At 42.0% G+C, this 16,791-nt stretch overlaps 1 protein-coding gene and 14 non-coding genes across 15 annotated transcripts in view; 1 reads left to right on the top strand and 14 right to left on the bottom strand.

Annotated features, from left to right (window-relative positions):
• Window positions 1-16,791, top strand: part of LOC142391905 (NLR family CARD domain-containing protein 3-like) — a 418,516-nt gene that overhangs the window by 267,250 nt on the left and 134,475 nt on the right. The gene's annotated exons all lie outside the window — the stretch shown is intronic.
• On the bottom strand, window positions 230-302 carry trnav-cac (transfer RNA valine (anticodon CAC)). Its single transcript has one exon. It is a non-coding gene; the product is annotated as a tRNA-Val (tRNA).
• trnav-cac (transfer RNA valine (anticodon CAC)) lies at window positions 1,146-1,218 on the bottom strand. The gene has a single exon. It is a non-coding gene; the product is annotated as a tRNA-Val (tRNA).
• On the bottom strand, window positions 3,002-3,074 carry trnav-aac (transfer RNA valine (anticodon AAC)). The gene has a single exon. It is a non-coding gene; the product is annotated as a tRNA-Val (tRNA).
• Window positions 3,917-3,989, bottom strand: trnav-aac (transfer RNA valine (anticodon AAC)). Its single transcript has one exon. It is a non-coding gene; the product is annotated as a tRNA-Val (tRNA).
• On the bottom strand, window positions 4,833-4,905 carry trnav-cac (transfer RNA valine (anticodon CAC)). Its single transcript has one exon. It is a non-coding gene; the product is annotated as a tRNA-Val (tRNA).
• trnaq-uug (transfer RNA glutamine (anticodon UUG)) lies at window positions 5,255-5,326 on the bottom strand. Its single transcript has one exon. It is a non-coding gene; the product is annotated as a tRNA-Gln (tRNA).
• trnaq-uug (transfer RNA glutamine (anticodon UUG)) lies at window positions 6,186-6,257 on the bottom strand. Its single transcript has one exon. It is a non-coding gene; the product is annotated as a tRNA-Gln (tRNA).
• On the bottom strand, window positions 6,697-6,769 carry trnav-aac (transfer RNA valine (anticodon AAC)). The gene has a single exon. It is a non-coding gene; the product is annotated as a tRNA-Val (tRNA).
• Window positions 7,613-7,685, bottom strand: trnav-aac (transfer RNA valine (anticodon AAC)). The gene has a single exon. It is a non-coding gene; the product is annotated as a tRNA-Val (tRNA).
• Window positions 8,531-8,603, bottom strand: trnav-cac (transfer RNA valine (anticodon CAC)). Its single transcript has one exon. It is a non-coding gene; the product is annotated as a tRNA-Val (tRNA).
• Window positions 9,457-9,529, bottom strand: trnav-aac (transfer RNA valine (anticodon AAC)). Its single transcript has one exon. It is a non-coding gene; the product is annotated as a tRNA-Val (tRNA).
• Window positions 10,375-10,447, bottom strand: trnav-aac (transfer RNA valine (anticodon AAC)). The gene has a single exon. It is a non-coding gene; the product is annotated as a tRNA-Val (tRNA).
• Window positions 11,301-11,373, bottom strand: trnav-aac (transfer RNA valine (anticodon AAC)). Its single transcript has one exon. It is a non-coding gene; the product is annotated as a tRNA-Val (tRNA).
• On the bottom strand, window positions 12,219-12,291 carry trnav-aac (transfer RNA valine (anticodon AAC)). The gene has a single exon. It is a non-coding gene; the product is annotated as a tRNA-Val (tRNA).

Below are 16,791 nucleotides of genomic sequence, written 5' to 3' on the forward strand. Positions count from 1 at the left end.
GACCGAAGGCTGCCATTTTCGCTCAGCAGCGAGGGATTCGCCAAAGTCCGTTTCACACCATAGCATCAGAAAATCTTTTGAAAACTTGCAAAAATTGACTTTACATGTCAAGAATAGCAGATGAGGCTCCCCTCCTACCCATAATTATGAATATGTTGATGTTGCTATCATTAACGTGCAGTCATACATCTTCAAACAAGGATGAAATAAATAAAGGAGGAGCAAGTAATGTTTCCGCCCAGTTTTGAACTGAGGACCTTTCGCGTGTGAGGCGAACGTGATAACCACTACACTACGGAAACTGGCTCCATACTGGTTCACGAGTGTTCTGGAAGCCAAAGAATGAGGTAAGTTTTCCCAAATTTTGTTGCTAGCGGAAAGAGATTGTGGAGTCGCAACAAATTGAGTCAGAAGTGGGATTGTAACACACTCCTGTGGGAGAGCATGGATAAATAGAAGCATCGTAAATGAATATGCAAGAAGAAACATAAAAAGATTCAACTATCAACACAGAGGTGTGACGTTACATACCACAGATCCTCTCAGCTGGAATTGATCAATTGTGCAATTTCACAACTGACTAACCTACTCAACTCATCTTCTTTCCAGAACACAACCATGACAGCTAACACCTGAAGTTTCCACCGAGATTTGAACTCGGATCACTGGATTCAACGTCCAGAGTGCTGACCTTTACACCATGGAACCCCTTCCACAGTCAATACTCTCTCAGTCATGCAAATGCTTGACCATGAAATGGTTTTAGCAACGTGTTTTTTTGTCAATTTTTCAGTGATACTCTTACAACTTGTATTCTCAGAATTGGCACGACAGTCAAGCAACACATTCTGTATCTTCTTCAATGGTCAAAGGTTAGAATCCGCCTGTCAAGCGGAGGAACAGGGTTCGATTCCTTGACCGAAGGCTGCCATTTTAGCTCAGCAGCGAGGGATTCGCCAAAGTCCGTTTCAAACCATAGCATCAGAAAATCTTTTGAAAACTTGCAAAAATTGACTTTACATGTCAAGAATAGCAGATGAGGCTCCCCTCCTATCCATAATTATGAATATGTTGATGTTGCTATCATTCACGTGCAGTCATACATCTTCACACAAGGATGAAATAAATAAAGTAGGAACAAGTAATGTTTCCGCCCAGTTTCGAACTGAGGACCTTTCGCGTGTGAGGCGAACGTGATAACCACTACACTACGGAAACTGGCTCCATACTGGTTCACGAGTGTTCCGGAAGCCAAAGAATGAGGTAAGTTTTCCCAAATTTTGTTACCAGCGGAAAGAGTTTGTGGAGTCGCAACAAATTGAGTCAGAAGTGGGATTGTAACACTCTCCTGTGGGAGAGCATGGATAAATAGAAGCATCGTAAATGAATATGCAAGAAGAAACCAAAAAAGATTCAACTATCAACACAGAGGAGTGACGTTACATACCACAGATCCTCTCAGCTGGAATTGATCAATCCTGCAATCTGGTGTCATTTCACAACTGACAAGCCTACTAAACTCATCTTCTTTCCAGAACACAACCATGACAGCACACACCTGAAGGTTCCACCGAGATTTGAACTCTGATCACTGGATTCAGAGCCCAGAGTGCTGACCTTTACACCATGGAACCCCTTCCACAGTCAGTTTACTCTCTCAGTCATGCAAATGCTTGACCATGAAATGGTTTTAGCGACGTGTTTTTTTGTTAATTTTTCAGTGATACTCTTACAACTTGTATTCTCAGAATTGGCACGACAGTCAAGCAACACATTCTGTATCTTCTTCAATGGTCAAAGGTTAGAATCCGCCTGTCAAGCGGAGGAACAGGGTTCGATTCCTTGACCGAAGGCTGCCATTTTCGCTCAGCAGCGAGGGATTCGCCAAAGTCCGTTTCACACCATAGCATCAGAAAATCTTTTAAAAACTTGCAAAAATTGACTTTACATGTCAAGAATAGCAGATGAGGCTCCCCTCCTATCCATAATTATGAATATGTTGATGTTGCTATCATTCACGTGCAGTCATACATCTTCACACAAGGATGAAATAAATAAAGTAGGAACAAGTAATGTTTCCGCCCAGTTTCGAACTGAGGACCTTTCGCGTGTTAGGTGAACGTGATAACCACTACACTACAGAAACTGGCTCCATACTGGTTCACGAGTGTTCCGGAAGCCAAAGAATGAGGTAAGTTTTCCCAAATTTTGTTGCTAGCGGAAAGAGATTGTGGAGTCGCAACAAATTGAATCAGAAGTGGGATTGTAACACTCTCCTGTGGGAGACCATGGATAAATAGAAGCATCGTAAATTAATATGCAAGAAGAAACTAAAAAAGATTCAACTATCAACACAGAGGTGTGACGTTACATACCACAGATCCTCTCAGCTGGAATTGATCAATCCTGCAATCTGGTGTCATTTCACAACTGACAAGCCTACTAAACTCATCTTCTTTCCAGAACACAACCATGACAGCACACACCTGAAGGTTCCACCGAGATTTGAACTCTGATCACTGGATTCAGAGTCCAGAGTGCTGACCTTTACACCATGGAACCCCTTCCACAGTCAGTTTACTCTCTCAGTCATGCAAATGCTTGACCATGAAATGGTTTTAGCGACGTGTTTTTTTGTTAATTTTTCAGTGATACTCTTACAACTTGTATTCTCAGAATTGGCACGACAGTCAAGCAACACATTCTGTATCTTCTTCAATGGTCAAAGGTTAGAATCCGCCTGTCAAGCGGAGGAACAGGGTTCGATTCCTTGACCGAAGGTTGCCATTTTCGCTCAGCAGCTAGGGATTCGCCAAAGTCCGTTTCACACCATAGCATCAGAAAATCTTTTGAAAACTTGCAAAAATTGACTTTACATGTCAAGAATAGCAGATGAGGCTCCCCTCCTATCCATAATTATGAATATGTTGATGTTGCTATCATTAACGTGCAGTCATACATCTTCACACAAGGATGAAATAAATAAAGGAGGAGCAAGTAATGTTTCCGCCCAGTTTCGAACTGAGGACCTTTCGCGTGTTAGGCGAACGTGATAACCACTACACTACGGAAACTGGCGCCATACCTGTTCACGAGTGTTCCGGAAGCCAAAGAATGAGGTAAGTTTTCCCAAATTTTGTTGCCAGCGGAAAGAGTTTGTGGAGTCGCAACAAATTGAGTCAGAAGTGGGATTGTAACACACTCCTCTGGGAGAGCATGGATAAATAGAAGCATCGTAAATGAATATGCAAGAAGAAACATAAAAAGATTCAACTATCAACACAGAGGTGTGACGTTACATACCAAAGATCCTCTCAGCTGGAACTGATCAATCGTGCAATTTCACAACTGACTAGCCTACTCAATTCATCTTCTTTCCAGAACACAATCATGACAGCACACACCTGAAGGTTCCACTGAGATTTGAACTCGGATCACTGGATTCAGAGTCTAGAGTGCTGACCTTTACACCATGGAACCCCTTCCACAGTCAATACTCTCTCAGTCATGCAAATGCTTGACCATGAAATGGTTTTAGCGACGTGTTTTTTTGTCAATTTTTCAGTGATACTCTTACAGCTTGTATTCTCAGAATTGGCACGACAGTCAAGCAACACATTCTGTATCTTCTTCAATGGTCAAAGGTTAGAATCCGCCTGTCAAGCGGTGGAACAGGGTTCGATTCCTTGACCGAAGGTTGCCATTTTAGCTCAGCAGCTGGGATTCGCCAAAGTCCGTTTCACACCATAGCATCAGAAAATCTTTTGAAAACTTGCAAAAATTGACTTTACATGTCAAGAATAGCAGATGAGGCTCCCCTCCTATCCATAATTATGAATATGTTGATGTTGCTATCATTAACGTGCAGTCATACATCTTCAAACAAGGATGAAATAAATAAAGGAGGAGCAAGTAATGTTTCCGCCCAGTTTCGAACTGAGGACCTTTCGCGTGTTAGGCGAACGTGATAACCACTACACTACGGAAACTGGCTCCATACTGGTTCACGAGTGTTCCGGAAGCCAAAGAATGAGGTAAGTTTTCCCAAATTTTGTTGCCAGCGGAAAGAGTTTGTGGAGTCGCAACAAATTGAGTCAGAAGTGGGATTGTAACACTCTCCTGTGGGAGAGCATGGATAAATAGAAGCATCGTTAATGAATATGCAAGAAGAAACCGAAAAAGATTCAACTAGCAACACAGAGGTGTGACGTTACATACCAAAGATCCTCTCAGCTGGAATTGATCAATCGTGCAATTTCACAACTGACTAGCCTACTCAACTCATCTTCTTTCCAGAACACAACCATGACAGCACACACCTGAAGGTTCCACCGAGATTTGAACTCGGATCACTGGATTCAGAGTCTAGAGTGCTGACCTTTACACCATGGAACCCCTTCCACAGTCAACACTCTCTCAGTCATGCAAATGCTTGACTATGAAATGGTTTTAGCAACGTGTTTTTTTGTCAATTTTTCAGTGATACTCTTACAACTTGTATTCTCAGAATTGGCACGACAGTCAAGCAACACATTCTGTATCTTCTTCAATGGTCAAAGGTTAGAATCTGCCTGTCAAGCGGAGGAACAGGGTTCGATTCCTTGACCGAAGGCTGCCATTTTCGCTCAGGAGCGAGGGATTCGCCAAAGTCCGTTTCACACCATAGCATCAGAAAATATTTTGAAAACTTGCAAAAATTGACTTTACATGTCAAGAATAGCAGATGAGGCTCCCCTCCTATCCATAATTATGAATATGTTGATGTTGCTATCATTAACGTGCAGTCATACATCTTCACACAAGGATGAAATAAATAAAGGAGGAGCAAGTAATGTTTCCGCCCAGTTTCGAACTGAGGACCTTTCGTGTGTGAGGCGAACGTGATAACCACTACACTACGGAAACTGAAGCCATACCTGTTCACGAGTGTTCCGGAAGCCAAAGAATGAGGTAAGTTTTCCCAAATTTTGTTGCTAGCGGAAAGAGATTGTGGAGTCGCAACAAATTGATTCAGAAGAGGGATTGTAACACACTCCTGTGGGAGACCATGTATAAATAGAAGCATCGTAAATGAATATGCAAGAAGAAACTAAAAAAGATTCAACTATCAACACAGAGGAGTGACGTTACATACCACAGATCCTCTCAGCTGGAATTGATCAATCGTGCAACCTGCTGTCATTTCACAAGTGACTAGCCTTCTCTACTCAACTCATCTTCTTTCCAGAACACAACCATGACAGCACACACCTGAAGGTTCCACCGAGATTTGAACTCGGATCACTGGATTCAAAGTCCAGAGTGCTGACCTTTACACCATGGAACCCCTTCCACAGTCAATACTCTCTCAGTCATGCAAATGCTTGACCATGAAATGGCTTTAGCGACGTTTTTTTTTGTTAATTTTTCAGTGATACTCTTACAGCTTGTATTCTCAGAATTGGCACGACAGTCAAGCAACACATTCTGTATCTTCTTCAATGGTCAAAGGTTAGAATCCGCCTGTCAAGCGGAGGAACAGGGTTCGATTCCTTGACCGAAGGTTGCCATTTTCGCTCAGCAGCTAGGGATTTGCCAAAGTCCGTTTGAAACCATAGCATCAGAAAATCTTTTGAAAACTTGCAAAAATTGACTTTACATGTCAAGAATAGCAGATGAGGCTCCCCTCCTATCCATAATTATGAACATGTTGATGTTGCTATCATTAACGTGCAGTCATACATCTTCGCACAAGGATGAAATAAATAAAGGAGGAGCAAGTAATGTTTCCACCCAGTTTCGAACTGAGGACCTTTCGCGTGTTAGGCAAACGTGATAACCACTACACTACGGATACTGGCTCCATACTGGTTCACGAGTGTTCCGGAAGCCAAAGAATGAGGTAAGTTTTCCCAAATTTTGTTGCTAGCGGAAAGAGATTATGGAGTCGCAACAAATTGAGTCAGAAGTGGGATTGTAACACTCTCCTGTGGGAGAGCATGGATAAATAGAAGAATCGTAAATGAATATGCAAGAAGAAACTAAAAAAGATTCAACTATAAACACAGAGGAGTGACGTTACATACCACAGATCCTCTCAGCTGGAATTGATCAATCGTGCAACCTGCTGTCATTTCACAACTGACTAGCCTACTCTACTCAACTCATCTTCTTTCCAGAACACAACCATGACAGCACACACCTGAAGGTTCCACCGAGATTTGAACTCTGATCACTGGATTCAAAGTCCAGAGTGCTGACCTTTACACCATGGAACCCCTTCCACAGTCAGTTTACTCTCTCAGTCATGCAAATGCTTGACCATGAAATGGTTTTAGCGACGTGTTTTTTTGTCAATTTTTCAGTGATACTCTTACAACTTGTATTCTCAGAATTGGCACGACAGTCAAGCAACACATTCTGTATCTTCTTCAATGGTCAAAGGTTAGAATCTGCCTGTCAAGCGGTGGAACAGGGTTCGATTCCTTGACCGAAGGTTGCCATTTTCGCTCAGCAGCTAGGGATTTGCCAAAGTCCGTTTGAAACTATAGCATCAGAAAATCTTTTGAAAACTTGCAAAAATTGACTTTACATGTCAAGAATAGCAGATGAGGCTCCCCTCCTATCCATAATTATGAATATGTTGATGTTGCTATCATTAACGTGCAGTCATACATCTTCGCACAAGGATGAAATAAATAAAGGAGGAGCAAGTAATGTTTCCGCCCAGTTTCGAACTGAGGACCTTTCGCGTGTTAGGCGAACGTGATAACCACTACACTACGGAAACTGGCTCCATACTGGTTCACGAGTGTTCCGGAAGCCAAAGAATGATGTAAGTTTTCCCAAATTTTGTTGCTAGCGGAAAGAGATTATGGAGTCGCAACAAATTGAGTCAGAAGTGGGATTGTAACACACTCCTGTGGGAGAGCATGGATAAATAGAAGAATCGTAAATGAATATGCAAGAAGAAACCAAAAAAGATTCAACTATCAACACAGAGCAGTGACGTCACATACCACAGATCCTCTCAGCTGGAATTGATCAATTGTGCAATTTCACAAGTGACTAGCCTACTCAACTCATCTTCTTTCCAGAACTCAACCATGACAGCACACACCTGAAGGTTCCACCGAGATTTGAACTGGGATCACTGGATTCAGAGTCCAGAGTGCTGACCTTTACACCATGGAACCCCTTCCACAGTCAATACTCTCTCAGTCATGCAAATGCTTGACCATGAAATGGTTTTAGCGACGTGTTTTTTTGTTAATTTTTCAGTGATACTCTTACAACTTGTATTCTCAGAATTGGCACGACAGTCAAGCAACACATTCTGTATCTTCTTCAATGGTCAAAGGTTAGAATCCGCCTGTCAAGCGGAGGAACAGGGTTCGATTCCTTGACCGAAGGCTGCCATTTTCGCTCAGCAGCTAGGGATTCGCCAAAGTCCGTTTCAAACAACAGCATCGGAAAATCTTTTTAAAACCTGTAAAAATTGACTTTACATGTCAAGAATAGCAGATGAGGCTCCCCTCCTATCCATAATTATGAATATGTTGATGTTGCTATCATTAACGTGCAGTCATACATCTTCACACAAGGATGAAATAAATAAAGGAGGAGAAAGTAATGCTTCCGCCCAGTTTTGAACTGAGGACCTTTTGCGTGTTAGGCAAACGTGATAACCACTACACTACGGAAACTGGCGCCATACTGGTTCACGAGTGTTCCGGAAGCCAAAAAATGAGGTAAGTTTTCCCAAATTTTGTTGCCAGCGGAAAGAGTTTATTGAGTCGCAACAAATTGAGTCAGAAGTGGGATTGTAACACACTCCTGTGGGAGAGCATGGATAAATAGAAGAATCGTAAATGAATATGCAAGAAGAAACCAAAAAAGATTCAACTATCAACACAGAGGTGTGACGTTACATACCACAGATCCTCTCAGCTGGAATTGATCAATTGTGCAATTTCACAAGTGACTAGCCTACTCAACTCATCTTCTTTCCAGAACTCAACCATGACAGCACACACCTGAAGGTTCCACCGAGATTTGAACTGGGATCACTGGATTCAGAGTCCAGAGTGCTGACCTTTACACCATGGAACCCCTTCCACAGTCAATTTACTCTCTCAGTCATGCAAATGCTTGACCATGAAATGGTTTTAGCGACGTGTTTTTTTGTCAATTTTTCAGTGATACTCTTACAACTTGTATTCTCAGAATTGGCACGACAGTCAAGCAACACATTCTGTATCTTCTTCAATGGTCAAAGGTTAGAATCCGCCTGTCAAGCGGAGGAACAGGGTTCGATTCCTTGACCGAAGGCTGCCATTTTCGCTCAGGAGCGAGGGATTCGCCAAAGTACGTTTCACACCATAGCATCAGAAAATATTTTGAAAACTTGCAAAAATTGACTTTACATGTCAAGAACAGCAGATGAGGCTCCCCTCCTATCCATAATTATGAATATGTTGATTTTGCTATCATTAACGTGCAGTCATACATCTTCACACAAGGATGAAATAAATAAAGGAGGAGCAAGTAATGTTTCCGCCCAGTTTCGAACCGAGGACCTTTCGCGTGTGAGGCGAACGTGATAACCACTACACTACGGAAACTGGCGCCATACCTGTTCACGAGTGTTCCGGAAGCCAAAGAATGAGGTAAGTTTTCCCAAATTTTGTTGCTAGCGGAAAGAGATTGTGGAGTCGCAACAAATTGAGTCAGAAGTGGGATTGTAACACACTCCTGTGGGAGACCATGGATAAATAGAAGCATCGTAAATGAATATGCAAGAAGAAACCAAAAAAGATTCAACTATCAACACAGAGCAGTGACGTCACATACCACAGATCCTCTCAGCTGGAATTGATCAATTGTGCAATCTGGTGTCATTTCACAACTGACTAGCCTACTCAACTCATCTTCTTTCCAGAACACAACCATGACAGCACACACCTGAAGGTTCCACCGAGATTTGAACTCTGATCACTGGATTCAGAGTCCAGAGTGCTGACCTTTACACCATGGAACCCCTTCCACAGTCAATACTCTCTCAGTCATGCAAATGCTTGACCATGAAATGGTTTTAGCAACGTGTTTTTTTGTCAATTTTTCAGTAATACTCTTACAACTTGTATTCTCAGAATTGGCACGACAGTCAAGCAACACATTCTGTATCTTCTTCAATGGTCAAAGGTTAGAATCCGCCTGTCAAGCGGAGGAACAGGGTTCGATTCCTTGACCGAAGGCTCCCATTTTCGCTCAGCAGCTACGGATTTGCCAAAGTCCGTTTCAAACCATAGCATCAGAAAATCTTTTGAAAACTTGCAAAAATTGACTTTAGATGTCAAGAATAGCAGATGAGGCTCCCCTCCTATCCATAATTATAAATATGTTGATGTTGCTATCATTAACGTGCAGTCATACATCTTCACACAAGGATGAAATAAATAAAGGAGGAGCAAGTAATGTTTCCGCCCAGTTTCGAACTGAGGACCTTTCGCATGTTAGGCAAACGTGATAACCACTACACTACGGAAACTGGCTCCATACTGGTTCACGAGTGTTCCGGAAGCCAAGGAATGAGGTAAGTTTTCCCAAATTTTGTTGCTCGCGGAAAGAGATTTTGGAGTCGCAACAAATTGAGTCAGAAGTGGGATTGTAACACACTCCTGTGGGAGAGCATGGATAAATAGAAGAATCGTAAATGAATATGCAAGAAGAAACCAAAAAAGATTCAACTATCAACACAGAGGTGTGACGTCACATACCACAGATCCTCTCAGCTGGATTTGATCAATTGTGCAATTTCACAAGTGACTAGCCTACTCAACTCATCTTCTTTCCAGAACACAACCATGACAGCAAACACCTGAAGGTTCCACCGAGATTTGAACTCTGATCACTGGATTCAGAGTCCAGAGTGCTGACCTTTACCCCATGGAACCCCTTCCTCAGTGAATACACGCTCTCAGTCATGCAAATGCTTGACCATGAAATGGTTTTAGCAACGTGTTTTTTTGTCAATTTTTCAGTGATATTCTTACAGCTTGTATTCTCAGAATTGGAACGACAGTCAAGCAACACATTCTGTATCTTCTTCAATGGTCAAAGGTTAGAATCCGCCTGTCAAGCGGAGGAACAGGGTTCGATTCCTTGACCGAAGGCTGCCATTTTCGCTCAGCAGCTAGGGATTCGCCAAAGTCCGTTTCAAACCATAGCATCAGAAAGTCTTTTGAAAACTTGCAAAAATTGACTTTACATGTCAAGAATAGCAGATGAGGCTCCCCTCCATTCCATAATTATGAATATGTTGATGTTGCTATCATTAACGTGCAGTCATACATCTTCACACAAGGATGAAATAAATAAAGGAGGAGCAAGTAATGCTTCCGCCCAGTTTTGAACTGAGGACCTTTTGCGTGTTAGGCAAACGTGATAACCACTACACTACGGAAACTGGCGCCATACTGGTTCACGAGTGTTCCGGAAGCCAAAGAATGAGGTAAGTTTTCCCAAATTTTGTTGCCAGCGGAAAGAGTTTATTGAGTCGCAACAAATTGAGTCAGAAGTGAGATTGTAACACACTCCTGTGGGAGAGCATGGATAAATAGAAGAATCGTAAATGAATATGCAAGAAGAAACCAAAAAAGATTCAACTATCAACACAGAGCAGTGACGTCACATACCACAGATCCTCTCAGCTGGAATTGATCAATTGTGCAATCTGGTGTCATTTCACAACTGACTAGCCTACTCAACTCATCTTCTTTCCAGAACACAACCATGACAGCACACACCTGAAGGTTCCACCGAGATTTGAACTCTGATCACTGGATTCAGAGTCCAGAGTGCTGACCTTTACACCATGGAACCCCTTCCACAGTCAATACTCTCTCAGTCATGCAAATGCTTGACCATGAAATGGTTTTAGCAACGTGTTTTTTTGTCAATTTTTCAGTAATACTCTTACAACTTGTATTCTCAGAATTGGCACGACAGTCAAGCAACACATTCTGTATCTTCTTCAATGGTCAAAGGTTAGAATCCGCCTGTCAAGCGGAGGAACAGGGTTCGATTCCTTGACCGAAGGCTCCCATTTTCGCTCAGCAGCTACGGATTTGCCAAAGTCCGTTTCAAACCATAGCATCAGAAAATCTTTTGAAAACTTGCAAAAATTGACTTTAGATGTCAAGAATAGCAGATGAGGCTCCCCTCCTATCCATAATTATAAATATGTTGATGTTGCTATCATTAACGTGCAGTCATACATCTTCACACAAGGATGAAATAAATAAAGGAGGAGCAAGTAATGTTTCCGCCCAGTTTCGAACTGAGGACCTTTCGCATGTTAGGCAAACGTGATAACCACTACACTACGGAAACTGGCTCCATACTGGTTCACGAGTGTTCCGGAAGCCAAGGAATGAGGTAAGTTTTCCCAAATTTTGTTGCTCGCGGAAAGAGATTTTGGAGTCGCAACAAATTGAGTCAGAAGTGGGATTGTAACACACTCCTGTGGGAGAGCATGGATAAATAGAAGAATCGTAAATGAATATGCAAGAAGAAACCAAAAAAGATTCAACTATCAACACAGAGGTGTGACGTCACATACCACAGATCCTCTCAGCTGGATTTGATCAATTGTGCAATTTCACAAGTGACTAGCCTACTCAACTCATCTTCTTTCCAGAACACAACCATGACAGCAAACACCTGAAGGTTCCACCGAGATTTGAACTCTGATCACTGGATTCAGAGTCCAGAGTGCTGACCTTTACCCCATGGAACCCCTTCCTCAGTGAATACACGCTCTCAGTCATGCAAATGCTTGACCATGAAATGGTTTTAGCAACGTGTTTTTTTGTCAATTTTTCAGTGATATTCTTACAGCTTGTATTCTCAGAATTGGAACGACAGTCAAGCAACACATTCTGTTTCTTCTTCAATGGTCAAATGTTAGAATCCGCCTGTCAAGCGGAGAAACAGGGTTCGATTCCTTGACGGAAGGCTGCCATTTTCGCTCAGCAGCTAGGGATTCGCCAAAGTCCGTTTCAAACCATAGCATCAGAAAGTCTTTTGAAAACTTGCAAAAATTGACTTTACATGTCAAGAATAGCAGATGAGGCTCCCCTCCATTCCATAATTATGAATATGTTGATGTTGCTATCATTAACGTGCAGTCATACATCTTCACACAAGGATGAAATAAATAAAGTAGGAACAAGTAATGTTTCCGCCCAGTTTCGAACTGAGAACCTTTCGCGTGTTAGGCGAACGTGATAACCACTACACTACGGAAACTGAAGCCATGCCTATTCACTAGTGTTCCAGAAGCCAAAGAATGAGGTAAGTTTTCCCAAATTTTGTTGCCAGCGGAAAGAGTTTGTGGAGTCGCAACAAATTGAGTCAGAAGTGGGATTGTAACACACTCCTGTGGGAGAGCATGGATAAATAGAAGAATTGTAAATGAATATGCAAGAAAAAAGCAAAAAAGATTCAACTAGCAACACAGAGGTGTGACATCACATACCACAGATCCTCTCAGGTGGAATTGATCAATCGTGCAATCTGGTGTCATTTCACAACTGACTAGCCTACTCAACTCATCTTCTTTCCAGAACACAACCATGACAGCAAACACCTGAAGGTTCCACCAAGATTTGAACTCTGATCACTGGATTCAGAGTCCAGAGTGCTGACCTTTACACCATGGAACCCCTTCCACAGTCAATTTACGCTCTCAGTCATGCAAATGCTTGACAATGAAATGGTTTTAGCAACTTGTTTTTTTGTCAATTTTTCAGTGATACTCTTACAACTTGTATTCTCAGAATTGGCACGACAGTCAAGCAACACATTCTGTATCTTCTTCAATGGTCAAAGGTTAGAATCCGCCTGTCAAGCGGAGGAACAGGGTTCGATTCCTTGACGGAAGGTTGCCGTGTTATTGCTGCTGCTTGTGCTTTTTTGTTTGTGTGTTTGTGTGTTTGTTCTTTGCTTGTCTGCTTACAGGTGCTCCTGGTGCCTCTAAGGCTGGATTCCCCACAAAAGCCTTGGATTGTCTTCAGTTTTGTTTTTACAGGTGTAACAGCTGGTTGTCTGATTTTTCATTGTTTTCTATGTTTGTTTCTTCATATTTCTGTTCCTTTTTTTCCCTTCTTCGCTCTCCCTCTCTCTCTGTCCCCCGGTCCGGTTCGGCACTATCACACTATCACATCATATTGTAACAAAAATAAATAAATAAAACTAAGGAGTTGATGGGCATCAAGGGGAGCTTTACATTCATAAAGCTTCCCTTGGCATAGCAAATGTGTTTGGCATAAACGGTAGTCAAATTACAATTCTGCTGCCATAATGCTGGACAGGACTAGGGGTTTAAAAAAAAAAAAAGAAGTGAGTGCTCATCAAACACAGCTCCAAAGCAGTCCCCAGGTCAGAGCCAGCCTTCTTTAGCAGTTTGCTCAGTTTCTTTGAGTCGCTGGCTCTGATGCTGCTGCCACAGCAGATGCTGCTGAAGAAAGATGCACTCTGCACCACAGACTTATAAGAGATATGCAACAGGTAACCTCCCAGGTGTTCCTCAGCCACCTCTTCTCCTGGGATGGAGACGCTGTTTGGCTTATTGGTGCTCCTCCTAAAATCAGCAGCTGAGGTGATTATTCCCACACCAGGCCACAAAGTGGTTGCCCACCTCCCTGCCTCTTGTCCTTCCTTCTCTGGTTACCTGTCAGGTTTTATTACTCATTTTAAAAGCTTTGAATAGTTGGACGGTTGCCTCTGTCTATGATCTGTGAACTCCTTACTCCCCTGATTGCTGCTCACACGGCCCACTGTTTAATATAACTGACCTGTTCATTAGATGGAAATGAATCCCTGCATACTCCTAAAAATCACTTTATTTTGAGGCTTTTTCTTCAAATTAAAACCCCACTTTCATAATTACTCGGGACTCTTTGTAAAATCCAAATAAAGCCAGAAAGATATGATCTTAGAACTATTAAAAAGTTCTATCTAATTAGAAATAGTGCAAGTTCGGTGCCATCTGTTGGTTAGCTAGGAAATAGTTTTTGAATTGCTCTGTATGAATGAATTGGATTCATTCTGAATTGAATTAATTGGATTATAATTACAATGAATTGAACTCTAATCGGCCTGAATTGGACTTTATTACTGAAGTGCCCTGAGATGACATTTGTTGTAATTGTAATAGTTTATTTTGGCAACATTTAAAAAAAACTGACATTATTCTGTCTTGGAAAACACTGCTGGTGGAAAACATGATACTGGCTGCTGAAAAACTGGCAGAAGTGGACCTTCCAACGTGACAGTGACAGGAAGTAATCAGCTGAAGTCGTCCAGAGATTAACAGAGAACACAAATCAACATTCTGGAATCCGGACTTCACTTCCATCCAGAATCTGTGGTTGGAACCACAGACCAGAAGAGACAGAACAGAAGCCTTCACAAAGTTGTGATGTCATCACTGTAGTGACATCACAATCGATGTCATCTCTGATCTTGTTTGACATCACAAAGTTTCTACAGGCCAGACATTTTCACTGCTTTTTCACAGTTGGTCAGGAGTTTATCTGAAGAAACACGTCCAGTTTTTGAAGCAGATTTGAAAGTCACAGCAAACGGTTTTCACATCGCCTAAAAAACACTTAATTACTATCTTAAATAGTCAGAACGGCTTCCTGACAGCCACCCTTCCATGGAGCCCATCTTTGATGAGGCTCGGGCCAACAGCCGATGGATCAGCTGAAGGTCCAGATGCATCTCTCAGCTCCTGTGTCAGGTCTTTGCTGGATTTTTTCCTCTTTCTTAAGGACATCACTTTCAGATATTGTTCATCTTCTGTAGATAGTTTTTTAGATCTGACACTTCTTCTTTTGTCCTCCACTTGTCCAGTTTCCTCAGATGTTTTAAGGACACACTGCAGAGCAAGACGCTGGAGCAGATTCTGGCAGGCGCTGACGCTCAGAACTGTGACAGCGACACAAAGGAAGCTCATTTAGAAACACCTCCTGGGACGTCTGAGGAGAGCCCATCTGCACCTGTTCAAAACGTGGCAAAGAAAGCCCTCAAAGTGTGCCCCGTTTGCTCTAAAGCATTTGATTGTGTCAGAACACTGAACAGACACACACAGTGCCACACGGACGATCGGCCCTATCACTGCATCCACTGCAACAAGCATTTTAAACACATGCACGGGCTGAAAAGACACCAGATTTACGCCATTTGCCAGAAGAAGAGCACCCGTTTCTTTTGGAGAAAAGAGTCAAGAGCAGAAGTGAGCGGCACCGACCACCAACAGGGGTCGTCGCTGAAGATACCCGTGTGGTGCTCAAACTGCGGCAAACACTTCCAGTACCCGTCCGCCCTGAAGGAGCACCAGGAGAACCTCGTGGAAATGAGGGACCTCATGAAATGTGACGACTGCGGGAAGGAATTCAAGAGCATGACGATGCTCAACGTGCACCAGAGGATTCACGAGCCGCTGTACTGAGTTACATTCATCAGCCGCTTCAGTCAGATTGCCAAACACCTTATTGTCCTTTATGAAACACTTAGGTTGATCTGGTGATCAAGGCTTATTCACCATTACATTATTTAGGATGTTCCATGTGCGCTTCATATTATTTTGATTTATTTGTAACATTTTATCATAATGTTGCTTCTTTGCTTGCCTCAACATGTTGGTCAGCCTGTTTTTGTACATCTTAGCGTTTTTCAGCAACCTCTGTTCTAGTTTTGATAAAGTCTCCATAAAGTTTATTTTTCTTCTTACATGCATTTTTTAATGCCTTTGTTATCCGAGGTTTCTCAGCATAACTATGCTTATGTGAACATAAAACTGTTGGACCGTGTTTATCATAGAGAGATAAATAACAGTTGAAGAATGAATTGTCTGCATTGTTTACTTCATCTGTATGAAACTCATTCCACTCTTGTTTTAAAGCTCATTTCTGAAGCATTAATTGCTTTAACAGTCCTTACCCTTTCATATCTACGCTTTTCTGTTTTCTTCCTCTGAAGTTGATCATTAAATGTTGCAAATACAGCTAAATGATCACTTACATCACTCATTACCAAACCACTATTTATACCAGTGTCCAAGGAATGTGTAAAAATGTTGTCAGTTAATGTTGCACTATCTGTGGCTGCTCTGCTCGGCTTTGTGATCAGTGGATACAACCCTCTACCGTATAACGCAGCCAAGAAATCACAAGTTTGTTTAGGAGTATGTACCTTTAAGAGGTCCATGTTGAAATCACCACAGATCACAAGTGTTTTATTATCTGCTATAATTGTCTGTTCCAACGCTTCAGTCTTGTGCCTCTTGTTTAAAACTTAATAACAATTGCAGGCTTGGATTTGTTATCCTTTCATGCAAAAGTGCAGCAAGCTGATATCTGTTGATTTTCAAGATGAATGTCCTTACTTGCCTTGAAGTGAACCACTTGTTCATTTACATCCTCCACTCAGCCTGATAGCCGTTAAATACTGTGTCTTCTGAGCTGGTTTGGTGGTTCAACAACAAAACAAATGTAATGAAGTTTTAAAACTGCAGCGAAAGAGATGGAATAAATGGAGATCTGACACATTACGAACAACAGGACAGTTAGGATTAGCTGTTGTTTGCATGGAGATAAAACAGGTGTTAAAGGTGTTGCAGCTAACATTCAGAAACACTTGGTGTAACTCCAGAGCACCAGAGCCTCTGACCAAAAGAGAAACTAATATAAACTTATTTACCTGAAGAACTTCAGCAGCTCATAAGGCCCTTTATCTGGAGAG

Source organism: Odontesthes bonariensis, chromosome 11 (assembly GCF_027942865.1).
Source record: "Odontesthes bonariensis isolate fOdoBon6 chromosome 11, fOdoBon6.hap1, whole genome shotgun sequence".
Taxonomy (NCBI): domain Eukaryota; kingdom Metazoa; phylum Chordata; class Actinopteri; order Atheriniformes; family Atherinopsidae; genus Odontesthes; species Odontesthes bonariensis.